General features: G+C 40.5%; 1 protein-coding gene across 3 annotated transcripts in view; it reads right to left on the bottom strand.

Annotated features, from left to right (window-relative positions):
• Positions 1 to 27,330, bottom strand: part of PRKCD (protein kinase C delta) — a 131,519-nt gene that overhangs the window by 74,619 nt on the left and 29,570 nt on the right. The window contains exon 1 of one of the 3 annotated variants that reach the window (XM_042452296.1): positions 12,604 to 12,855. The exons of 1 other annotated variant lie outside the window; for it this stretch is intronic. The gene's annotated coding sequence lies outside the window, so the exon portion shown is untranslated. Of the gene's footprint in view, positions 1 to 2,434; positions 3,253 to 12,603; positions 12,856 to 27,330 lie in introns of those variants that run through there. One more of the 3 variants, XM_042452298.1, reaches the window with a different exon arrangement.

Raw genomic sequence — 27,330 nt, forward strand, 5'->3', positions numbered from 1 at the left:
TGGCCATTCTTCAACCTGAAAAGGTTTCCTGAAAGGATAAAATGTAGCATAGGCTCTGTATGTTGCCATGAGTATCCTGGAAATGTAAAGGGGAAAATTTAAGAAATATAACAAAAACAAAACAAAAAAATACCTCTTCTAAAGCTGAACTTGAGTACTTTGATACAGCATGCTCTAACTTAAACATTACTTTGTGACATTAACATAAGTGACCTCATTCAACAGTAACTTAAATCTAATTTGCTTTGTGTTATTAATGTATACATTGTTATTATCTGGACTTAAAAAGTTAATGCTTTTTTTTTTTAAAAAAATACTTGACTGAATCTTTTTTAAGTTGGTCAAATGCCCAGACTGAAAACAAAATTTTCTACATCTTCTAAAATGGCTCATACTTGGGTTCTTCTTCCAAAACTTTGCTTCTTTCAATAATGAAGAGAGGAGTGGTGGGTTAAGCCTTTGTCTCTGAATAGCATTCACCAAGGTGTACCTCAAATTCACTCAAGCAACAGACAAGACGATCCCAGGGACAGCATTAGTTGTACTAAGATCTAGAGCAGTAAAAAGCCTTACATATAGCCAAGGAGCTGAAATTAGAGTATCAGATTTCTTTTTCATCTGGATGAGGTATACTTATTTACAATATACAACTTTTGTTATTGTTGTTGTGTGCCTTCCAAGTCATTCCTGACTTACGGCAGCCCTAAGGCAACCCTATCAGCAGGTTTCCATTGCCAAGCAGGGAACTGATCTCCAGGGTCTTACTCCTATGCTCATACCATTATGCCATGCTGGCTCCCAATAATGACCTACAGAAGCATAAAATTTATAATGGGGTATGTAATGTTTTGAGCCTGAGCGTAGCATGGTCTCCTAAATAAGTCCATGAATAAATGTAAAAATGTTTGTATGTACACCTTCCCCTATATTAACAAAATGAACATTTAATGAAGACTAACATTTTACTTCTCTTTGCTTATTCAGCTGGCCCTCATGAAAATTCAACTTTTCAAGAAGTTTAAGGAGGGGCATTTAGAATTCTCAGCCAGAAAGTTCTTAGGCCTCACTGAACTACAAATCCCAGAATGCAAGACGAGGCAGCCGGAGCAATAAAAGTGGAATAGCAGCACTATAAGAGTGTAGTGTGGCAATGTGGTAAGAGCATATAATTTGTCCAAGGTCACGCTATGAGTTTCATGGCCAAATGAGAAATCGAACCTTGGTCACCAGAGTTGTAGTCCAACACTCAAACCACTATGCCATGCTGGCTCTCTAAGGAACATTACTAAAATATTTTTTTTAAAATAGAAATATTACTATCAATAGTAATATATTAGATTTAATGGATTAAAGTAATTAAAATCTAATGTAGTAATATTGATATTAATATTTCTATAGCAACTCTTGATACAGAGCTACCAAGACAATGTAAAATAAAGTGAAATAAAAATCATGACAGGAGGCAATTTGGTTAGTAATTTATTCTGTGATTATAGGAAAGACAGAGAAAGCCCATGTTTACATGCCTGAATAAGAGGTATCAAATGGACAACATGGAGCATTTTCTGTTTACATTAAGAGCTGATCAGGTTTATAATGCTATGCCATACCTTTCACTACTGGTGTATTGTACCACACACAGCTTAGCAGTTTAACTGCCCCGATTTACACTTACTGAAACTTCTAGACACACTGTGTGCCTCAAAGTCATTTTTTACTCATGGTGACCCTAAGGTGAACCTATCATAGGATTTTCTTGGCAATCTTCAGAGGGGGTTTGTCATTTCCATCCTCTGAGGATAAGAGCGTGACTTGCCCAAGGTCACCCAGTGGGTTTCTTGAAGGTAAAGATGTTCCTCCCTGGACAAAGATGTTCCTCCCTGGACAATGATAGGACAATGTTTGTCCCTCCCACCCTATCTCATGCCTGCCTTCTTTTTAGTCCTGTCTAGGCCACTGCACCTACCAAGACACTCTCAAACTCTAATTCTCTGTCAACATTATCAAGCTAGCAATGTTTTCTGAAATACAGTTTCAAAGTATTACATGTTTAGGTGAAAAGTGATCACCATGAGGTGCTCCACATCACCAAGAAAAGATTTCAAAGATATCCTTTTCACCACCAAATGACTCAGTCACCAGTAGGATAAGTACATATACTTGACTATAAGTTAATCTCATGTATAACTCGAGGGCATGTTTTCGGGCCAAAGTTATGGATTTTGGTATGACCTGTGGCTTCGTCGATGGTAAAACTTTGAGGCTCCTCAGGTCCATGGTGGCTCTTCAGCATTTCCCCAGCAGTGGACAGAGGCTGTTTCTCTGCTGCAGTGAGGAAGCACAAAAGAGCCCCGGCTACAGCCATTTTTTCCTTGGAGTGGGGTTCAACAGTCACAAGTGCCCTCTGCCCCTTCAATCCCATCAAGAAACCTACTTTTACAATAGACTGTCCCCGGAATGGAAGCTCTTTACTGCTGGCCCATCCAGAGTTGTCTGCAGTGGCTGGCTTGTTTTCTCAAAGAGGGCGAGGGAGCGGCAGGGGCGAAGGGTCAGTTGGGGGAGAGCCAAACATAAAAGGAGCTAAGGCATGTAGGGAGAGAAAGCGTGTGTGTGCATGTATGTATCTGGACTGGAGGAAGGTGTGAGTGTGTGTGTGTGTGTGTGTGTGTGTGTCTGTCTGTCTGTCTGTCTTTGTGACTGGATCAGCTGTTACAAAGAAATCAAAATCGCCCTGCACTCTGTTAGCTTGCAGCAGCCCATTCCCAGGCAGGGAGGGAAAGTGGGGAGGAAAGTGTGTGTTTGTGTTTCTCACTGGATCAGCTATTGCTCCCTGAGTGTGTTTGTTTGTGACTGGTGTGTGTGTGTGTTTGTGACTGGATTAGCTGTTGCTACCATAGAAATCAAAATCGCCCTGAACTCTCTCTGCTTCCAACAGTCCATTCCCAGGCAGGGAGGGAGGAAGGTGTATGTTTGTGTGTTTGTCACTGAATGAGTTGCCATCATTACATTACTGTATTGACCCATATATAAGTTGTCCCAGGATTTTGGGGTCAATTTTGGGCATAAATATCTCAACATATAGATGAGTATATACGGTAGTACACCAAAGGCAAGGCAGCATTGTTTGGGTATTATTATTTTTTGTCTCAAGCTGAAAACCATGTTTAACTGTGACTTGTGCAGTCACAAAGCTGTCTAATGTCATAACCATGGTTTAGAGATTAATAGCACAGTATAGTTGGGCCTTCGTATCTACAAATTCAACCATCCACAGCTTGAAAATGTTTTTTAAAAAATCCAAGAAAGCAAACTTTGATTTTTTCCTTATTACATAAGGGACACCATTTTACTGCATCATTGTATAAAATGGAATTTGAGCATTCATGGATTTTGGTATGCATGGCGGGGGGGTGGGGGCTTCCACTGTACAGACTCTCTTCTGGCATCTAAATACCTTCCTTTCCTTCACTCGCCGTTCATTAGCTAGCTACTGATGTTTGTGGGTCCTATGCTCACAGGGCCTACGCCCCTGAACTTTTCTGACTAGCAGGGATGATGGCATTATCAATGCTCTCCTAATTGTTCTGATTGTAGCTTCAGTCCCAGTAACAATGAAATGTTATGAGTTATCCTTGCTGTATTTTGTCTTGGTCAAAAGTGGGCAAGAATTATTAGCTTTATGAAACAGTTGCTCCTGATGGAGATGAAAATTTCAAGTAATTTGTTTTTTATATATACAGATCAGCCTGGCCACCTGTATCTCATGGGGTGTGCGGTCTATCACCATGAAAAGGCCTACTCTTCAAAATTTACTGCTTCAACACTGGCTTGCAAACACCCTTTTAGCCATGGTGTGAAACTGTCAGTTGTGCCCATTTTATTAAATGTCAGGAAAAAGAAAAACTGCTGGTGCAGATATGTCAAGTGACAGCTGTGTAAATGTATTGGGGGAAATTCAGCTGTGAGAGAAGAGGAGGGAGCAGTGTATATAAACCAATTGTGTTCTCCCAATCGCCTATCGTTAGAAGAATGGAAAAGTATTTGTCTATATGAGATCTCAGAACCTGAATGAAGCAGAAAAATGTGATGATGAAATTAGAACCTATGTGATTCTTTACCATCAATTCATCTACTGATATCTAACATAAACTCATTGGTATAGTTTGCTGTTTGTCTACTTAGCAGCTAAGCATCACTCTTGGAGTGTAAGTTAAATATTTGGCGAACATTAGAACGGCAAGGATAAATACAATTAGCCAGAAGTTTTACAATTTTACACAGTCATTATTGTTCATTTTAGCAACACCACCACAGCAGTCACCATAAGTTGACAGGTGACTTGAAGGCATGCACACACTATAATTAATATAATTAATATATTACAATATAAACACTACATAAAAACAGGCAAAATATACCCAGGAAAATTTCCTACCATAAACTACTTCAAAATACATTACTGAGTGTTGTGGTAAAGAAATTTCACACTATTGAAGCTCAGAGAACTAAAATACCTACAATCAAGGTTCTATTTATGCTAACATGCTCTGAAATTCTGTTAGCAAAAACTGGTAACACTTTTGTAGTGCCTTACCAGTGACAATCACATGAAAAGCTGGTATGTGAAAAGGGAATACGCTGTTACCTCCTGGCATGAAAATTGTGAATGCCCCACAGTTATACACTGCTGTATGTATAAAACCAAAATGGCATGAAAAGGCATTCCTATACCCATTTTAATAGGAGAAAGTCCAACAAAATGCAATGGAAGTTATCTCTGAGTAGGATTGTGCTGCAAGAAAAACAAATTCCCTTATAATTGCAAACTTCAGTTTACTTCATAGAAGCATCTTAATGGAAGATATCACATGCAAATTCGACACTCTCATTTTGTGCACTACTTGCCACAAGAAGTCTCTCTCTTTTTCTTTTGCACATTTATATGCCACTTCCCAAGAGACCTATCAAAGCATGGGGAGAAAAAAAAAACCTAAGAAGAGACATTTCTACTGTTCAGCAACAAATTTTGCTAGTCTGCAAGAACAAAAAGAAAAACTAGTACCTAGGGAAAGCCCATGTAAAGAGACAGCTCTTAAAATAAAGTGAACATCACAGTTATGAGGCACCACCAAAGATAGTCTACCTCAACATTATAATAGCTAATTAGGGACAAGATGATCCCTGGTCCCATGTTGTTTAGGGCTTTATATGGTAACAGCAGAATTTTAGTCTTGGTCCAGTAGTTTAAAGTGTGGGTCTTTTACCAACAGTTTATCATGCTGTCAAAACACTCTCAGTGACAGATGCCACTCAGATTTCAACTTGGATAACCAGATATTGGGGACAAGGGCCCAAAGCAGATGGACCAAAAGGATCATGCTGGGACCATGCCAGCCCTGATTGCACAGTGACTGCACAGACCCGCTTCTGAAGCAGACTGCTGCTGCAATCCCAAGCCTGGCTGCTGGCAGAAACAGATTTTCATTGCTCTTTTTTCATCATGTTGGCTTTTCCAGGTTGGAAAGCTCTTAGTGTGGCTTCCAAATGCTTTCAGGGCGTGCACTGTCTGCATGCCACAACCCCAAATGCGACCCAAAGCTGGCACTTTTTGCCCATCTGCTTCAGGCCAAGGTCAATGGAATGGGAGTAAAACTTTAATTCTCTAGCAAGTCTGCCCTTCCTTGAGGGTGGAAAATTGTCACTACCAGAGGTTTGATATGTAGATTTACTGACTGCTGCACTGACAAAGCTTGGTAAAGCATGACACAATACACCAGCGAGAAGAAGTTTCAAGGTGTGACACTTTGTGTAGCAAGCAGAGCAATCAGCCAGAAGTACTGGACTGTATTCTGATAAAATTAGTTATGCCTTCCATTTTTGAAGCTGCTCTTGATAATTCTGCCCCAAGACAGATTTTGGGGATGGTTAGATTAGTTTCCGAACAATTCTGAATGAATTCTGCTTTTTTAATTTTGCTAAGTATTCCTTTGAAATGCTCAAACCTTGCTTTTGTATATTTAAAAACCCCAGTGTCTCTTGCTGTAACAGCCTTTCCTGGTTTTTCTCTAAGCCTGTAGGTCCCTGTTTTGCCTGCTTGGGATAGGTACCTACAAATTTCCAGTTCACACCTCATATTTTCCTTTAAAGTTTAGCTGACACTTTAGAGAATATAGTAAGCTTTAGCTAGTCTGGAGTGATAGATGTTTTAGGATAAATATACACATATACCATGGATAGTTTAAAGATGACTTTGTCTTACCAATTTCTATGCATATTGCTGCTCTCAGTTTTGTTCCTTACTTTTCTATTATGCATTTACAACTCAACATTTTTTCCAAGTCAGCCATTACATGTGTTAACTTGCCTATTTAATGCTGCTTTCATGTCTCACTGGTGAAGCAGAGCATTTTCATCACTCCCCATCAACTAAATTTAACCGGTCATTTCTGGTTATGAGCTCAAACAACCCATTTTCAAAAGAAATTGCAAACAACCCTACAACTCATGGTAATGCTAGACTGTTTTGCCAACATGTAGCTCAAATCTTAATTGTTAACAGTATGTGTTGCATTGTAGTTGAATTATTTTTCTTCTTCCCAGTTGCACAGCATCCGCATTAGCTCTTCTTACCTCAGAATGTTTCCACTTCATAACAATGAACCTGGGGTTTACTTACACACACACTTTTTTCCTGTTGTAAGTAATAGTGATAGTATTTTTTTCAGTAAAGGGTGTCTATCAGCTACTCTAAATAAATTTTCTACTTCATAAGAACATTGGTTTTCAGGCCCTGTGTGTTTGGGTATCATGGAATACCTTTCAATCTGCACCCACAAGCACTCCTACGAAGATGAGGTATTTTTAATTCTTGAAATATATTGGATTTCCATGGGTCCATAAATATACCAAATTCAAAGAAAGCAAGTTATTTTATTCAAGCTGATGAGCACTAAGGTTTGTCTATTTCAGTGCTTTTCCCCACATCTTGAGTTATGACAAGCTAGTACAGTCTGTGCCTAAATCTTTGTCCTGGCAAAATTTCTTTATGGGAGAATGGATTTCTATGCAATCAAAAATACCCTATAAATCACTTCACACAAGGGAATGTTAGAAATCCATCTCAGTGAGTGTTTGCATTCACATGTAAAAAGACTTTAAATTTCTGATTAAATATCTGAACAAATCTTGCCAAGAAACTCACCATGACAGATTCACCTTAGGGTCACCATAAGTCAGAAATGACTTGAAGGTACACAACAACAAATACAGTCCCCCTGCCCCATATGTGGGCTTGCCGTATGAGCTCACACAGACAACAAGCCCAGGGGGACAAAATGGTATGCGTGCCTGTGGTGCGCGGGCAGGAACACACCGCCATTGAAATCAACGGGACTTGAGGTCCCACAGTTTTTCCCATATGCTGGGGGTGTGTGTGTCCAGAACAGATCTCCCATGTATACAAAGAGTCCACTATATAACTTGAAATAGTATCAATGCTCATAAGACACAACATGTATTACTCTCCTTTCACCACAAGTCTTCAAATGCAAAAATAATAATAAATTTTAAAAAGATAACAGGGAACAAGCAATAGAATTATGTAAGAAAGAGCATATGTTCTGAGCTTTATGTTTTGATATCATAAACAAAAGTTTAAATACAATGATGTGTTACAATCACTTCCACCCTGGTGACTCAGCTTTACCATTGTCATTTTGGCCTAAATGACACTACACTAAGAATCTTTTTAAGAATCTTTTCTGGCATTCTGATAACAAGGATTTGCATAAGGTTAACAAGAAATTTATGCAAGTATGGCTACTTCTGAGTAAATAAAGAAATTTCACAAGCCAAGGCAGGTTATATCACTGTTGTTGTAACTGGTGGCTAGTGGAAGTCAGCTAGCCCAACAGGACTTTCTCCTTTCTTCTGGCAGCACTCCGTGTCCCAACACTGTTCTGGAGGGATTTCCCAATACAAAATGTAATACTGTCCCCATTTTTACCTCCATATGTCAGTTGTAAATTTAAATCATTAGGAAGTTGAATCATTTACTCATAGGGTTATTAGCCTATTAAAGACAGCTTAATCAATTATAATGATATATCTTAGCTGACTAAGGTCTAATCTGTACTGCAGAAATAATGCCATTTGACACTGCTTTGACTACCATTGCTCAATGCTACTGAATTCAGGGATCTGTCAATCCAATATTTGTCGTTTTGTGAGATATTTAGCCTTTTTCTGATAGAACTCTGGTGCCACAACAAATGTCAGAATTCTGTAGCATTGAGCCATGGCAGTTAATGAATTGACAAACTGCATTATTACTGCAATATAGATGCAGCCTAAATCCACATAAATTTATGTAGGAATAAAAACAATCATATAATAACCTGGGTGGCTGCCTGCTCACTTTTAGATCTAATTCAAAGTGCTGCTTCTTACTTTTAAAGTCCTAAATGGATTAGAATCTTCTTCCAATATCAGTCCACCAATGTTCAAAAACTGTTTGGTGAGGTCTTTGCAAGGCATTCTCCAAAAGATGAAAAAGCCTTTTTGGAAGGAGCACCCTAGTTATGCAGTGCCCTCCCTAAAGAGTTCAAAAAAGCAGCCATGTTAACCTGGATAATCCATATGCAAAGGGATCCTGTAGCACTTTTGAGACTAACTGAAAGAAAGAAACTCATAGCAGAAGCTTTCGCAGACCAGTTTTTTTAAAAAAAATCTGCTTTGTTACTGTACTAAGAGTCAAATTATTGTCAAATTATTCTGGTATTCTAAAGAGTATTGAAGAGATTTGTTCTTGTCATTGTGTGCTGTCATTTCCTACTAATCGTGACCTGTCACAAGGTTTCCTTGGCTGGTTTCTTCAGAGGGGGTTTGCCATTGCTATCCTCTGAATTAAGAGATGCAAATTTCAATAAATGAAAGAATGAAATCACCTGCAGCATTGGACACTGACTTTCATCTCACCTACACCCACAAGTCCAAAGGCCAGGAATGTACTCCTGTTCCTTTGTAATAATTGCAATTCTATACTTGCCAGGTACAACATATGCTCTTTTTAGCTGACTTCAACAAGACTAAAGCTCACTTACATGCTCAGGCTGTCATATAAAGAGGCTTATCAAATAAAGCAGGGCTTCTCAAATGCTCTGATGTGATGGATTGAGCATTTCTTTTCTTCCAAATGTACCAAGGATCAATACCATATTTGTGCCATATTATCATATTCACACAGAATCCTAGAAACCTACTGTAGACCAATAGCCAAGGGCTTACAGGCAGGCATTGGTCTATGGACCACCAGTTTCAGTAGTACTGAAATAAAGGTCATGCTGGTGTTTGATGAGGAATATCATAAAAGTGCTATTCTCCCCAGTGATTCACATTAGTACCACCAAGGGGAATTGGACTACTCCTGAACTATTTTCACTAAGTAATATTTCTCTTTATGATCCATTTTCAAACTCGTTGAATCACTTGACATAACTCTACACAATTTATGAATCCTAATAAAAGTATGCACACCTGTATGTATTTGAAAACACGGACTTTTATTTACTGCGCTTATATCCTGACTTTCCTAAATTATCCTCCTTCATGCAGTTTAATCCCATGAGAGCCCTATGGGGTAGGTGAGCTCAAGACTCAAGTAAATGTTGTGACTTAGAAGGGGAAAGCTGAACTTTGAATTTGGGAATCCTCAACTGCTGCTCTAACTATTAGAGCACAAATGTTCTCCTATCATGCATCGTCAGATATGTGTCATCATTTAAGGCTAGCGACATTGAAAATGTGTCTTATCATATCAAACGTGAATATACAAACTGAGAAACTTATGCATTTGATCAGCCACAAGCCCAACTGGTTAAAAAGTGGGCTGCTCTTAGAAATATGTGCACAGGATTGCAGCCAAAAAGAGTACTGGTTTAATACGCTGCTTCACTCTCCCATTGGTTTAATATGCTGCTTCACTCTCCCATTAACTGGCTCCAGAGTTTTCACAATCTGCATTAAATCTGATTTACGGATAAGCAAATTACACCCATCGTGCATTCCCAGATATTTATGAGCTCAGTGATAAACTCCTCCCTATTTGTTCTCCAGGCACAGCTTGCTACACTTCCTGGAATCAATGACCCAAGTATAGAGGAGCAGTCATTGGTATCAGCCAACCATTTCATTTAGAAATATAGCTGCTACTGTGACAGGAAGAAGCCACATATTGCTCAATCTACTGATACGATTTTCAAGCAACTGTTTTCAATTTGGGAGGAGTGAGGAGAGGGCAACCTGCAGTGTAGTATGGCTGCCACCCTTGAGGCTTTGTATAGGAAGAGGAAGTCCTGTGGGTCCCGCTACTAAAGTACTATGTGTACACGAGAGTGGTGTTACTACACACGCTGAAATTCACTTGTGGCATTTGTGTCAAAATGTCCAGCCACCATAGTTTTATGGGCCTGTAAAACCAGGACACGTTCTCTCAAGTAATGGCGGCACAGCTGTAGTTAAGAAGATGTTTTAAATACTATGCGCTCACGTAGAACTGAAGTGTCTGGAAGAGACCAGGCAGACATTAGATATATCTCTGGTCCCAAATAACTTGGCTTGAGACCACTTTAACTGCCCTGGCTCAATGCTAGGTAATTTGGGGAACTGTACAGTGGACCCTTGTTATACGCTGGGGTTTGGTTCCAAGATCCCCCGTGTATAATAAAATCCGTGTATGCTCAAGTCCCATTAAGTATAATGACATAGCAAAATGGTGTCCCTAATAAAAAATGGAACATCAAGGTAAATTTATACTTTTTTGGAACATTTTCAAACCGTGTATGCTTGAATCCGTGTATAAAAAATCCGTGTATAAGAAGGGCCGACTGTAGTTTTGTGAGACATTTAGCCTTCTCTGTCAGAGAGCTCTGGTGGCAAAATAAACTACATTTCCCATGATTCCGTGGCACTGAGCCAGGACAGTTAAAGTGGCATAAACTGGGATTAATTCTGCAGTGTGTTTTGGACCTCTGTCCAAAACTTTAGACTTGAAAGAGGGGAATGAATACAAGCCCATCAGCCACTGAAAAGCAAGCCTGTCTGTCGGAAACAGAGGACAAGTGCTCAGCCGAAACACTCTTAAACTGTCAAATAACCTGAGATGACTAATCCAAGCCAACCCAGCCATACCTCATGTGACCAAGCAAACACCCCTCCTCCCCAAACGAAAACAAATACCTATGGACAGCAGCCATGGTGGCTTAGGAAAAAGCAGGAGAAGGCCACACCTGATCCTGGACAGTGAGCCCACATGCTCTGCCTAGCTTTAGCAAATGGGGAAAGGTTGGCGGGAAAGAAAGAGACCACAAGGATGATTTCACAAACCCACTGGACATTGCGGTGGAGCAGTAATCCCAAAGGCTGCATTCACACTGGAGAAATAGCCCGGCTTGGCACTGCTTTAGCTTGTTGTTTGGCTCAAGGCTATGCAATTCTGGGAGTTGGAGATTGTTATGGGCCCAGAACGGAACAAACTCCAACTCCCAGAATTCCCCAAAGGGATCTTACAGCACCTCTGAGAGTTTCTTTCTTTCAGCTAGTCTCAAAGGTGCTTCAGGATCCTGTTGCCTACTTTCCCCTCCCTGCTAGTTCCTCCCTTTCCTCTGAGTGTAACCCCCCCCCCCCAGACTCTAAGGACTTGACAGTCCCCTTTTTAAGGCAGATCTATGCAGTAAGCTACACTGGGCTGCATCCACACTGGAGAAACCATCCTGATTAAGTGGCTCAGCGCTGTGGGATTCTGGGAACTGTAGGTTGGGGCCACAACAAACGACAGTTCCCAGAATCCCACAGCACTGAGCCATGCCACTTAATCAGGATGATTTCTCCAGTGTGGATGCAGCCCAGGAGGGGAAGGCACCCCCAAAGCAACCATCAGTCAAGGTTTTTTCCTCCCTTTGGTTGAGCGCAGAGGAGGAAACATGGAGGCTCTTCAAACGAGGAAGTCCCAGGAGGAGAGCCAATCCCAGGGCAGAGGCTACAAACTCCCCCCCCCCCGAGGCACACATACCCCCCCACACACACACCCCACACCTCCGGAGGGACCGGGAAAACTCCCAGCAGAGCCCGGCGGAGAGCTGGCCCCAGGGGCTCCCTCCAATGGCTCTCTGTCTCAACCCCGGCTCCAAGCGAGGAGGAGAGCAGGAGGGCAGGGGCAAGCCAGGCTCAGGCAGCAGCCCCCCTCCAGGAGCAGGAGGGAGAAGAGGAGAGGAGGAGAGAGAGAGAGAGAAAGAGCCCGAGGAAGAGGAGGAAAAGGAGGGAAGGGAAAGAGCCCAGAGGAAGAGGAAGAGGAGAAAAAGTTCTAAGGAAGAGGAGGAGGAAAGAGGAGAAGACGAAGAGCCCCGAGGAAGAAGAGAAAAGGGAGAGAAAGGAAAGCGTCCCGAGGAGGAGGAGGGGAGGAAAAGAGTCTTGAGGAAGAGGAGAAAAGGGAGGAGAAGGGCAAGAGCCCGGAGGAAGAGGGGGAAGAGGGGGAAGGGGACCCCTGCCTGCCCGCCCTCCTCCTCCTCCTCCCCCGGAGCCCCTCAGTCCAGACCCTCTACTACTCACCCTCCTCCTCCGGGGAGCCTTTTTGCCTGGCGCCAGAAGCGCACCGGAGTTGCTGGGCGCTCCGAAGAGTCTGGGGCCGGGCTGCCTGGGGACCGCCCCACTCTCGCTCTCTCTCTCTTTCTTCCTTTCTCCCTCCCTCCCTCTTCTCTTCTTCCTCCTCCTCTTTGCTCCGCCTCAGAGGCGCTCACCTGCTGCTTCCTCTCTCTTGAGGAGGGTTTGGGCGGGAGCTGGAGGGGGCCAGAGAGAGAGGGGGCTTCCCTCGGAAGAGGACCCCGGAGCCCTTCCTCCTCCTCCTCCTCCTCCTCGGCCTTCCTCTTTCTGCTCTTCTTCCTGCTTTGCCAAGCCCTCCTTGGGCCCCACCTGGAGGAGACACGCTTGTTGTGCGCCTTCAGATTGTTTATGACTTATGGCGACCCTAAGGCGGATCTATCAACAGTAAATATTCCAAACAATAGGAGCTGGACTAGGACTCTGCAGAGCTGGGTTCAAATCCTGCCGTGGCCAAAGAAGCCCCCCTGGCTGACCCTGGGCAAGTCGCACTCTGGAGAAACCCCCTCTGAAGAAACTTGCCAAGAAAACCCCATGACTTGGAAGCCACCTTGAAGGCACACAACAACAACAACAACCAAGCGAACCTATCAAGGGCTTTTTTCGGCAGGTTTCTTCAAAGGGAGTTTGCCCTTGCCATCCTCTGAGGCTGAGAGAGTGTGACTTGCCCAAGGTCACCCAGTGAGTTTACGTGGACATGCAGGGATTCAAACCCTGGCCTCTCAGGGCCCATACAGACAGGCCAAAATAAAGCTGCTTCAGGTGACTTTGGAGGTATGCTGTTTAAATGACACACACATCTTAAGAGGCCAGAAGATGCGCCAAAGCAGCGCTCTAGTCCTTAGGCCTGGAGTGTGGCCTTAGCATGGCTTCTGGACTCTTAGGACACAGGCATCATTTAAACAGCATACCTCTGAAGTGGCCCAAAGCAGCTTTATTCTGGCCTGTCTGTTTGGGCCCCCAGTGTCCTAGCCCATCACACCGACTCTTAACTAGGAGAAAATCTCTTTGAACACAATGATGCTTGCTACTGAGAAGATGGACATAAAAAGGATTGCAATGTAAATCGTGGTTTTCTTGAGCCCCTGGACAGAAACAATTACAGGCCAGTCTCGCTTTTACCATTCTGATTTCCTGCCAGTCCATCGGCCATATGGGTCAGCACAGCTTTTGGACCAGGAGCAGGGAGTGTTTGGCCCTCTGTAGCTTATTACACTCTAAGTACCATCATCCTTCAACATTGGCTTTATGCTAGCTAGGGCACCTGCTTTAAACGACCCACATGTGTGACCGGTCATACTACAGTCTTAGATTTGCTTCCTCTCGGTTGCCGTCTTGTGCAAACCAAGTAGGCTCCATTTAAGACAGCAGGGCATCATTCAAAATGAACGTGGCTGGCCTTGTGCTGCTAGACTGTAAAATGCTGATAGTTTTGTCATGAAAAGTTTCACTTCCTCTTTCTTGAAAGAGACCAGAGCGAGAAGAACTAGTGTGTCTAGTCTAGAAGTGGTGGATATTTCTAGAATTGAGTAAGCAATGGGCTGGAAAACACAGTTGGTGCAACATGTGTTTGGCATTTCATCCTTTTCATTTCTGTAGCGTGTAGCAACAATATCCAGTCTTCATTGAATCCTTCCAAACTACACAGAGCTAGTAGACTTAAATATAGGACCCGTGACTAGTTCCCTTTGGTTTTCTAAAACCAATTCTTTTCTCTCTCCTGCAGATATGTTGAGTGTCCCTGGAAATAAGCTTGCTCTATCAGTTCTGTAGAATATTGCTAGGTGAAAATCTTTTTTCTTTCAATAGGGCTTTGGCTTTTAATTGATTGTGCAGAAGGGTTTTTTAATGGGGTGTGGTGGACTTTGATCTTGGTGTTCAAAACAAGTTTTTAAATGCTTTAAAATCAATGTTTTAAATTAATTTTAAGAGAATCATTAATTTGTGGATATATATATATATATATATATATATATATATATATATATATAATCGATTACTAGTTGTTAATCATAACAATTTTCCTTTGCTTTTAGCAGTTAAAACAACTGTCTGTATGGCCCGGATCTAAAGGCTGGATGCATTTAGAAGATAATTCTCTTCCCTGATTCTAGTGGATTCTCTGCCCAAGCGAAATAGTGGAAGTGCCATGGAGGCAAGCTCAGGGTGAAGTTGTGGGTAGGAGTAAAAAGGAAAGGCCCATCACATGATCAGAGTGCTATTGCTCTTGACATCTCTCTTCCCCTTTGCTGATGAAAAAATATATATGGGGTTTTGTATGTATGTGGTCAAGTTGGCAAAAGATATTAATAAGGAAGAACAGACAAGCTAGATGAGGCTGCAGCAATCTGCTTTTTCTTGAGTTTTACAGGAAAGCAGGGGACCATCCTCTCCTCTCCTTCTGTGTAGAGTTAACTGAGTGCAATCTACTTCTGTATTTTAACTCAGTTTGCAGTAATAAGTTGAAATAAGTTGAGGACGACAAGGGAAAAGTGGGAAGATGGGATTAAAACTGAGACATTTGAAAAGTAGATGAAAAAGTGGGAAGACAGAAGATTAAATCATGAATGTCCCTGCCAAAGTGAGGCTGTTGGAGGCATGGGATTTTCAGATATTCACAACTGTAGATATGTTGTGTGTTGTGCACGTTGCCACAGATAGGCAGTTTGATCTCTTGGATGTTGGGCATTTATACATGCAAAAAAACAGCCATTAAAGTCTTGTTAAGAGTGGCTGCCTCTGCACTGCAAAAATAATGCACTTTGATGCCGCTTTAACTGCCATTGCTCAGTGCTATGGAATCCTGGGATTTATAGTTTGTTGTGGCATCAAAGCTCTCTGACAGAGAAGGCTAAACATCTCACAAGATAAAATGTTTTGTTTCCTTTGCTACTAGCAGTAAAAAGTTTTAATTCTTGGCTTGCTTATTTGTCTACTTTAGAACGAATAGAACTGTTCAGTACAGATTCCAATATTTTTATTGTTAAGATGAACAAATGGTAATGCTCCTGATTATTATTCTACTTTCTGGGCTTTCGTGTGTCTTATTTAGCCACTAGTTGTTGGAGCTGAGGTGGGGAGAGTAAATCCCACTCTTATTTTTTAACAAAACAAATTATTGGGTGGGGGGAGTAATTTTACTCAAAAAAATCTGGAGAGAGTAATTTTACCATGTTTAGAGGAGGGAAGAGACTTTTATTCCTGAATAGAACTCCTCAGCCGGATAAAAACAGAAATGAACCCCCTTCCCACCATGTATAGTGCATCATTCAGCCACATTGATTACTATTGTGATTACCATGTTTCTTATTTGTTTTTAACAGACTAATTTTAATTGTACTATGTTGAATTCTATTTTAGGGGGGTATGGGGATATTGTACATATAATCTATTGTATATTGAACTGATTTTTAGATGTAAGCTGCTTTGATTGTTTGGCAACAGAAAAGCGGGATATAAATAAGGTTATTTTATTATTATTATTATTATTATTATTATTAAGCCAAGAAGAGGACTTTTTTCAACCAGGAAGTAAACTGCTGATTTACTTCTTGGTTGAAGAAAAGTCTCTCCTTCACCTAAAGCAATGCTTGCCAAGATGACAGATTTCTAGAACATGCCCTCCATTTGAGCTTTTTGTCCAGGAGGAATTCCAAAATGTCCTCCATTCTGAGCAGAAGCTTGAATGTATATTTCTATTAGTGTTTTTAGCTTTTATTTGGAAATGTCCTACATTTTATGGTACCTTGTCCTCCTTTGCATTTATAACATCAGATCACCCTGGTACGGGGAGCATGTAACAGGAGGGGTTGTGGCACTCTTAGGCTCCAATGGGAGGCAGCTCATCCTCTGCAACAACAACACCTCTGTGCTAGAGAAATGACTTTTCTTACAGGAAGGAAAATTAATTTTGGGTAATTGCAATTTTCTGCTACATGTTAAAATCTGCTTTTGATGGGGGGGCGGGATTCTAGGAAATAAAGATAACAGACTGTTTAAGGGGGTCAGTCTGTTACTGAGTGGAAGACAGGATATGTTTGAGAGTTGTGTTCTCTGTTGTTGCCCTAAAGATGTAGACAATGAAATCTCTGTTGCATTATTTTAGTAGCTGCAACATTCATGCCCTCCTCCCACAGCCAGTCAAGAATGGCTTCAGAATATAACTGGAGAGGAAATTAGAAAGAAGGGAAGGAAACGAAATATCTGCATACTTATTATGGAAGGAGATACTGTACCAGGAAGTGTTATTACTGCAGGTGAATTTCAAAGGCACTGTCAGGGTGGGTGGAGGAAATGTAGTTACAGTAAGTCCTTCATAGGTACAGTAGGTTGTACAGGCAAGCATAACTGTATAGAGGAAAACATGGAAAGTTATTCTTCTCTTGTTGTTAGCTGCCCTTGAATCGATCCCAATTTGTGGTGACCCTGTGTATGAAACATCACCAAGATCCCCTATCCTCCACTGCTATGCTCAGGTCTTCCAAATTCATGCCTGTGACTTCCCTGATTGAGTCCAACCATGTGGCATGTGGTCTTCCTCTCTTCCTACTACCCTCTACCTTTCCTAGCATTATTGCCTTTTCTAGTGATCTGCGCTCCTAGAATCCCCCAAGCTCTGGCTTAGCACAGCATTCTCCAGATTCTAGTATCCTCCAGGGGACTGTTGGACTACAGCTCCCATTATCTCTGATCCTCTCTAGGGTGTTGGACCAGGGAAAGCTATTCTAAGATTAACCAAAGAAGTCAAGAGAACTATACAGTTCGTACACAAATTTTGAGTCACTATAAAATTATTTTAAAAAAATTCTAATTAAAAGCACTGCTTTTCAAAACTTACACATGTTTTATTTCTGTTTATGGTATTCCTGAAAAACTTTTATAAATTCTGTTCATTCTAACAGGATAGATTTGTTGTTATACCCTTAAATAATCAAACAATTGCTATTTTTGTATACAGTATATTGAACTGAATATATGAATATTCAGTTTATTCAATTTAATAGTAAAACACTGAATCTTCCAGAATTTTTATTTTTTATTTTTCAGCTTTTCCATATCTTTTCAAAAGGATGAGGTGCATCTGATCATTTAAAATTCTTTTCAAAGCTAAGGAGAAGAGATGTGGTATTAGAAGAATTGGTTTTCTGCACATTTGAAGGAACTATACAATATCAATAGCAAGTACATTTCTATGCCACTTATCAGTGTGCTTAAGCACTCCCTAAGTGGTTTACAATGTGTAAGCTAATGACCCCCAACAAGCTGGGTACTCATTTTAGCGACCTACAGGAGGATGCAAGGCTGAGTGGACCCTTGAGTCCTGCCTGGGATTGAACCCACAACCTTGTGGCTGTGAATGGTTGCAGTATAGACATTTGACCATTGCTCAATCAGGGCTGAATACAAAAATTCAGCCACACAGTTAAATATATTGAACACTAACTAGCCAGTGTGCTCAAAATAATAAATATCCATTCAGTTTTAGCTGCTTTGCCAGATGATTGTCTCTCTTTGGATGCTCAGATATTTCTCATGCTGCTCATCAATCTTAGACCCTAAGGAGACAGACAGGATAGCATAGGCCAAACCCATGCTATCCTGCCCCAGGTCAGTCCCTGGGCTAGCACAGCAATGGATGTATGTTTACACACCTGCCCACCACCATGCTGCATACCCCATACTTGTCTCTGCTATCGTGTCTTCACAGAAGAATCCTGCCACAGCTCATAAGGCAGAAACAGGACTCCTGGCTACACACAAGTAGGCAAACACCTCCATCCAACATCACAGGGTGCAAATGGAGTATTCTGTGAAGACTCAATGGCAGAGGCAGGTACGGGGCACATTTGGCAAAAATGGGTCCCTTTGATCCACGCTAAGACCCCTTTGGGCTGGGATCAGTGTGGAATTGCCAGGTCGGCATCTAGACAAGCCAATTACAGTCTGGGCCTAGTGGACTACATAGTACTTATAGGATGATGGGAGGCCAGGGGAAGCATGGCCTTTTGGCCCTAAATTGCCGTTGAGAGAGCAGGCTTCTCCTGATCAGCCAACAAAGACACAATTCCTGTATGTATAAACATCAAAATAATTGAGGTCTCCCCCTGGGCCCCACAAAAAGAATTTTGAGCCTGACATAACCTATATGTCATCACATTACCTCAAACATACCCTAAAATTTGGTGAAAATCCAGCAAAATGCACATTATGTGGTAACAGACAAAAACTTAATTTTATGTAAATTGTTATGACAAAGCATGAATTAATTTAATTTGTATAAAATCAATCCATTGAAATCTTTCAAAGATGTGTCATACTGTTCTGTGTGAATTAAAATATAAATTTGGTGTCCCTAGGTCAGAGCAAATGTTGTGATTGTAACACAGGTTATATTTGAAGTGACATGATCCAAAATGTATTCTCCAAATTTGGTGAAATCCATCCAGCTGTTTTTGTGTCCTTTGTTAACATCCAAAAACTTAGTTTTATTTATATAGATATAACTAGGTGTGCTAGTTCACTAGGTGATTTAACATTGCAATCCTTATGTCTGTCTTCTCAGAAGTAAGCATCATTGTGTTCAAAGAGATTTACTCCTAGTTAAGAGTCAGCGTAGTGTAGTGGTTTGAGTGTTGGACTAGGACACTGGGAGACCAGGGTTCAAATCCCCCTCAGCCATGGAAAACCCACTGGGTGAACTTGGGTAAGTCACACTTTCTTAGCCTCAGAGGATGGCAAACCCCCTCTGAAGGAATTTGTCAAGAAAACCCCGTGAAAGATTTGCCTTAGGGTCACCATAAGTTGGAAATGATTTGATGGCATATGACAACAAATGTGTATAGCAGCCTAAACTGTATTTTCTGAAAATCTCAAAAACAAAATTGAAATAAAAATTATTTGGAAAATAATGTAAGTAGGCTGGCCGTACCATTAGGTAAAGCAAGGCAGCTATTTCAGATAGCATATTCTGACAGGGTACCAAATTGACAGATGTTTAATATGTTGCCATTGTCTTTTTACTGCCAGCATGGATTGAGATGAATGCAAGATTTTCTACAGCTTGTGGCAAAATAACACGGATGGCCATGCACCTATGTGAGTGGCTGCATATTATTTGTGCCCATTGCCCTGGGCAGCAAAATATCACAGGCCAGGCCTGTGAATTATTTTCATTAAAGTGTTTCAAATTAAAATGATTGAAATTTCACTTTTATATTTTTCAGCAATGTGTCTGAACTGTTGAATATTTATAATGAAAAGCAAATACATGAATTTTAAAATGTCCAAATGTGTTGTTCATTTCAGTTTACAGGCCACTGTGTGTCCTCCCTCTCCCCACTGGAGGCACATCTCTATCATCCCATCTGTTCTCATTTGAAAAGATCCATTTTCAAAATCACACTGTTAAATGCTGTAAAAGGATGTAGTGTTTCTAATTAGTTTTAAAAAAAGCACAAATTACAGCAGATCGTTAATTCTGTATACACATCTAAAACAGGATGTGCAATTTGAGTATACAAAAAGCAAACTATAAAAAAGTGAAGAAAGAGTCTTTAGAAATGTCTGTTTTCATCAGAGAAATGAAGCAGAATATGACCAAGTATCTCTAGATCTCTGATTATTTCTTGTTTAGGCTGGAGGTTTGCCTATAAAAAGTGATAGAAATATGTGGTGTTTTTTTTTAAAAAAACGTGACACACAAGCTGTTCATGCCCTTAACTTAAAAAGCTAAAAATTCATTTTTAGGCTTGGTTTGAAGATCACAGCTGTATAAAACTACATGTTTCTTATTGTGGTTGATACTGGCACATCTATTCAGCATACTGTATACGCAGAGTGGAATTAATGATATTAACAGTTAGAGAAAGTGCTGAGGTATTTTAAAATTGATTTTAAAAAAAAGGTTGATGTGGAGCTTTATTTCCTTCTACTTCACACTTAGCAAGTAGTTTAAATTCTCCCTTGACTTGGCCATATGCAAAATGACTGCATGAAAATCTAGAAGGTGCATTTTTTTTTTAAAAAAATGTCCTTTAGCTGCTACATCACACTTGTAGACCTAAGACTTCTAAACCCTTTCACATGTGCTGTTGTCAGTCCATGTGTCCCCAATCCTATATCTATGCATTTCATTTTTACTGCCAAAGTGTAGTATCTTACATTTCTCTCTGTTGACATTCATTTTGTTGTTTGGCTCAGCTTTTTAATCTATTAAGGTCCTTTTGAATTCTGATCCTCTCTTCTGGGGTATTTGTTACCCTTCCTAATTTGCCTTCATCTGCAGATTTGATTAGCCTACATTCAATTCCATTATCCAAGTTTTTGATAAAGATGTTGAATAGCACTGGGCCCAGGACAGAGCCCTGTGACACCCCACTGGTTACTTCTCTCCATGATGAAGAAGAGCTGTTGGTACACATCCTTTGGGTTAGGTCGGTCAACAAAATACAAATCTACCTAAAAGTTGTTTTGTCTAGCCCACATTTTACTGTGAAATTGAAGGCTTTCATGGCCAGCATCCATAAGAGTTTATTCTTGATGTTTCACTGGCATCTTCAGAGAATGCTGCTATGGAAGTGAGTGGGGTGTGTGTGTGTGTGTGTGTGTGTGTGTGTGTATAGACTGGTAGCCAAATTTTGCTAACTTTAAGGGTTTCCTTTTTCCTGACAACTTCAGTAGGAAAGAAGAAACCCTTAAAGTTAGCAAAGTTTGGCCACCACTTCTGAAAAACACTAAAACCAAGACCTAGCAAATGCAAATGAGAAAAGGCAGAGGTTTTCCAGGCAGACAATGGCTCTCCAATTAAACAGACACAAATCCTCTTTGCATATCTTCCCACCCTGAGGCCTTGCCATTCAACAATAGAACAATATACAGATCAACATGGAAATCACTCCTCCCTACCCAGGGTCACACAATATGTGTATGTGTATGTGTGCATGGCCACATAGCCCGAAAAACCCACATAAAAACACATTTTACTGTTTTGCAAAATTATCACGGGAGACTTGTCAAGGCCTTACTGAAACCAAGACACACTAAATCCACAGTATTCCCTTCATGTACCAAGCTTGTAACACTATATAAACAAAAGAGAAATAAAGTTAATCTGGCATGACTTGTTTTTGAGAAACCCATGTTGATTTTAATGATCACAGTATTCCTTTCTAAATGCTTACAGTCTGCCTGTTAAATGATCTGCTGTAGACTCTTTCCTTGTATTGATATCAGGCTGGCCGTGTGGTAATTATTTGAATCCTTTCTTCCCCCTTTACAAAGATGGGGACTGTATTTGCTTTTCTCCATTTTGCTGGAACTTTTCCTGTTGTTCAGGAATTCTCAAACATTATTGTCAGTGGTTCTGAAATTATTCCTGCCAGTTCTTTTAATACCCTTGGTTCATCTGGCCCTGGAGACTGGAATTTGTTGACAATAGCCCAGTATTCCTGCACTACATCTTTAAGTATTCTGCTCTGCATTTTGCCCTACTGCATCATCTGCTCCATTTTTTCAGGTTGAATACTGTTCTGTTTAGAGAAGATTGAGGCAAAGTAGGTATTGAGTAGTTCTGCCCTTTCTCTGTCCCCTGTTAGCTTTTGCCATCTCTCCACAGCACTCCTACTATTTTCTGGTTCTTCCTTTTGCTAAGGACATACCTCCCCAAAGCCCTCACCTCTCTCTCTCTCTCTCTCTCTTGCAAGTCTGAGCTCATTTTGTGCTTAACCCCCTTTTCCATTTTGTGTACATGTCCCTTTTGAGTCTTAGCTCAGTTGAATGTTCTTTAGACACACATTCTGTTTTCTTTAGACATCTCTCATTTTCCCTCCTCATTGGAACTGTTTGAAATTGTTTCTTCAGTATTTCACTTTTAAGAAAGTCCCATCTATCATGGATTTTATTCTGTTTTAGTATTCCTGACCATGGGATCACCCCCAGTATTTCCCCAAGTTTACTGAAATATGCTTTCATAAAGCATGTCTGACTACATCGTGGCTTCCCCTTTCCACTGTATAACAAATTCTGGGGGAACATGGTCACTCCCACTAAAGTATCCCATCACTTCTACCCCTTCAACCAGGTCATCACTGATGGTTAGGATCAGATATAAAACAGCTGATCCCTTTGTTGCCTCTTCCACCTTCCGACAATGACTTGAAGTTAACAGCTGAAGGAGGAAAGGACCTGGTGGAAGTCACTGACTATTCAAAAGAGTTGACAGAGTGACCCTGCGTAGCAATGACTTGTGGTTCTTCAGGTTTTAGTCCAAACTGGAGCTAGCCAAGGTGCTGAACGTATTGGGTGTTAGAATCCAGCACTTTGGATAAGTCCTTTAAAATTCAGATTACAATCCAGTGCAGATTCACTACCCCATTGACACTGAAGCTATCAACTGCTCCTGCCTCTCTTCCCTCCCTTTCTGCTCCAGCCTGATGGGGAGTGTTGTTGCAAGGTGACAGATGAAGAATAAGGCTGATGCAGCTGGCTTCTGTACTATGGTAGCCCTGTTCCTTTGTCACCCTCAGCTGTAGCACAGTTTAATTACTGTTATGGAAATTTACACCATAGAATTTCCCTTCCATAGATAAAATATTTACTATAGAACTTAGAAGAACAAAGAATAATCTCACCTGAATGCATGGATTTGGTTTAGGTTTGAAGCACAAAAGACTGGTGACTTTAATCTTAATGCATGAACAAGTGAAGTCTGTAATGAAATATGCAGGATCTAATCGTACACATCTTTTCCATGACAAAGAGAGCTCAGGAATCTTAGATTTTAAAATAAACTCATTTCTATAACTAATAATATCTAATTTAAAAAATTATTAGATTTTACAAATATATAAAAAGCATATTCAGTGCATATGTAACAGGTGGTTATATATCATATAAATATAAAATATAACCCCCTCAGAACTTTCTCATGAATTGACTTCCTCGGTCCCTCCACTAACATGCCCCTAATCTACTTGTCATCTCTATTTCTAATCCTAAATAAAGCTTAAACATTACAACACAGTCCTCCTAAAGCATTTTCTATCTTAAAATAATGTCTTTGTTTTTTTTTCATACACATAGAGTATTTATCCATTTTCCGATTTCTGTCTGTTTCCAGTACTTTTACCTTCTTTATACTACCACTATAAATATTCCTGCTCTTACAGCCACCTTGTTTTACAATTTTCCATAATATGAAACTATTCTCTTTCAGTAGCTTCTGTATCTTTATGATTTATATACAAAGTCAATTTGTCCATTTCTATCATTTCTAGAAGTTTTAATAACCACTCATCTATCTCAGGCATTTCCTACCCTTTCCAGTGTTGAGCTATTGTCATTCTGGCTGCTGATATTAAGTAAAACTTTTACTTTCCCTGCTAAAAAGAAGTTTATCAAATTCAGGTACATCTTCACCTATCTCTTCTGTCTTAATGTCCATTTTAAATGTCTCTTTTAATTGTACATGGAAAAACCAATGCATCTTTGGATCCAACTGAGTTAAATCTTCTATTGGTCTCAGTTCATATTTGTTATTTTCCATTTTATAAAGAATATCCTTATATTTCAACTATATATCAAGAGATTTCAATCTACCAATAAAATTCTCTTGTGTTGAAATACATAAGCGAATTTTCCTGTATATTTTATTTTTAATTTTTTCCCAAATCCTTAGAAGAGATCTCCTTATCACGTGATGTCAAAACTCACTCTGAAACTTTGCTTTCCCATACCAAATATATCCGTGCCAACCAAACCTATTATTAACCCCTTCCAAGTTAAACAATTCTATGTTTTCCAAAATAGAATTCTATGTTTTGTATTCCAAAGTTACATTTTGGATAACATGCCCAAGATTTTGCCACCCAGAATGACCAGTTGGAAATATATATATATATATATATAAATATTACATATTATTTTTTGGAAAATAGAAAACAAAAAATAATATGTAATATTACACACACAACACACCACACACACACATTGTGCTGGTCATTCGGGTGGCAAAATCTTGGGCATGTTATCCAAAAGTAACTTTTTCAAATGCTGGGCGGATTACAGTGTTTCCAAACTTTTAATTTTCAACATTCATTCTCATTGATAGTAATTATGATCCTCATAGAGGAACACTTGTTGTTGTGTGCCTTCAAATTGTTTCTGATCTATGGCAATCCTAAGGCAAATCTCCATGGGGTTTCCTTAGGCTGAGAGTGTGTGACTCACCCAAGGCCACCCAGTGGGTGTCCATGGCCAAGCAGGGAATCAAACCCTGATCTCCAAAGTCATAGTCCAATGCTTAAACCAGTACATCATTCAGGATTTCAACTGGGGTCTCCTAGTCACTATGCCAGTAGTGCCAGTCCCTACTAACTGTTGGTGATAATGTTAGGCACCCCTTAATACTCCACACTGTATTTTGGGATCTTCATATTTTCTTATTTCATATCTGGAGATAGCACATGTTTTAGAGATCAATGATGTTTCAGGATCACTAGGTCAGGGTCCCAGGAAAAAAGTATTGTTTACCCTGAGGCATGTGTACATCCAGGTAAACGAAACCATCAAATCTAAAGTGCTCTTTTCTTTCCCCAAGTAATCTTCATTTTCTCTCAAAACCTGAGACAAAGGATCTCTTTATACCCAGAGCAATAAGCCAGTCTCTCTGCCTACTGCGTGTTGCTTCCTCAGTCAAGCTTCCCTATCAATCCATCTCAGAGATGTCCTGATCCAATTACTGTTTTTGTTACTCTAAAATTAAAACCATCAACCCATCTAGAATCCCACTGGCAATTCCCAGGACAAGTCATTCAGCCTTTGTTACTTGGCAAGATAGCTTATCACCTAGGGCTAGTTTTAAGGTGTAAATATGGTTTCAAAACCTAACCTCTACACACACAGCACTCTGTGTATGTTCTCTGCCATTTGTGGACCTTCCAGACTGAGCCACTCCAGGTTTCCACAGTCTTCCCATCAGGCAGGTAATTATAACCCCACTGTTAACCTCTAGAACTCCTCTATCCCCTTTCCATATTTCTATTTCAGTTAGCTCTGTACTGTATTCTGTGTCTGTTTGAATTGCTATCTTGAGGAGCCCTGGTGGCGCAGTGGTTAAATGCCTGTACTGCAGCCATTCACTCAAAACCACAAGGTTGCGAGTTCAAGACCAGCAAAAGGGCCCAAGCTCGACTCAGGCTTGCATCCTTCCGAGGTCGCTAAAATGAGTACCCAGACTGTTGGGGGCAAATTAGCTTACTTGCTAATTAGCTTACTTGCTGTTCACCGCTATGATCTTTGGAATAGCGGTATATAAATAAAAAAAAAACAAACAAATGTGATTTCACTCTGCATTTTTCTAAATAAAAGCTCTATTAATTCACCCAAGACCTGAAGTTCTCCCCAGTTAGTACAAGTGTACATTGGTGCAAATGATCCAAATTGTACCCAAGCCTTTTGCAAAGCTAATTTTCCTAACATCTGAAGTAATGCTGACAGTTGGTGGGGAACCCCTCCTCACCCAAGGTCACCCAGTGGGTGCCCATGGCCAAGCCCAATAGGTGGGCTTGGGTAGCAATAACCATCAGTAGGGACGTAGCCAAGGGGGGGGGTTCTTGGGGTCCGGACCCCCCTTCCATTAGAAAAATGAATGGTGTGTGCTGCTGCGCTGCCGCACCCAAGCCCCATCATAATGGTGGCACTTAGTCTGGACCCCCCCCTTCCTAAAATCCTAGCTACGTCCCTGCCATCAGTATCCACACTACCAAATTTGCAGCAGCTTCTTTTCTCTGCCTTTTTAGGAAGTGAAAAGGACTATCTAGTCCACAGTTTCACAAGGTTCTATGCTGCAAGAAGATGTTCTAGTGATGTACAAAATAAGTTCACCATCTGGTTTCACATCAAGAAAAAAAGTTTCTATTGTTTTCATTGTCTTGGTTATATAAAATCTATTTCTTTGTACACACAACAAATTCAGTAGTGACCTGAATGTTCCTTTTGCATTAGAATTAGTCTTAGGCTCTGAAAATCCTGACTGGTTGTATTTGCAAATCAAATCAAAATTGATTGTGACAGTCTTAGAGTATGACTGAACTATGTAGTTATATCAGTTTGTTTCTTCTTTAACTGTCATGGCTCCACCCTACAGAATCCTGGGATATGTGCTTTAGTAAGTTAGAATTCTCAGCTGTAGTATGCAGTAGATCAATGGTTCCTCAAAATTAATGTCTTGCAGATGTTTTGATCTTCAGTGTTCGGGATCTCTGACTATAGACCATTCTGAATAGGGCTTCTAGGAGCTAACGTCCCAAACATTTGAAGGACAAAAGGCTGAGAATGACTGTGCTGGAGCCTTCTAGCAGAGAATTCTAGGGACATGATGACTGCAAATCCCAGGAAACTGTGGAATGGAGCCATGGGAATAAAAGTGGTATCGAACTGCTAAAGCAATATACACTTTAAATAAAACCGGAATGTTTAAAATCTCTTCAGGTGCTCTAGTTGGGTAATATTCATAACATTATTTCTCATGGATTAATGAAACACACCCATATGTTACAGGCTATTATCTGTGGCTTTCATTTATAGTCTCAGGCCCCAAACAGACAGGCCAAAATAAAGCTGCTTTGGGTCACTTTGGAGGTATGCTGTTTAAATGATGCATGCATCCTAAGAGTCTGGAAA

Source organism: Sceloporus undulatus, chromosome 2 (assembly GCF_019175285.1).
Source record: "Sceloporus undulatus isolate JIND9_A2432 ecotype Alabama chromosome 2, SceUnd_v1.1, whole genome shotgun sequence".
Lineage (NCBI taxonomy): Eukaryota > Metazoa > Chordata > Lepidosauria > Squamata > Phrynosomatidae > Sceloporus > Sceloporus undulatus.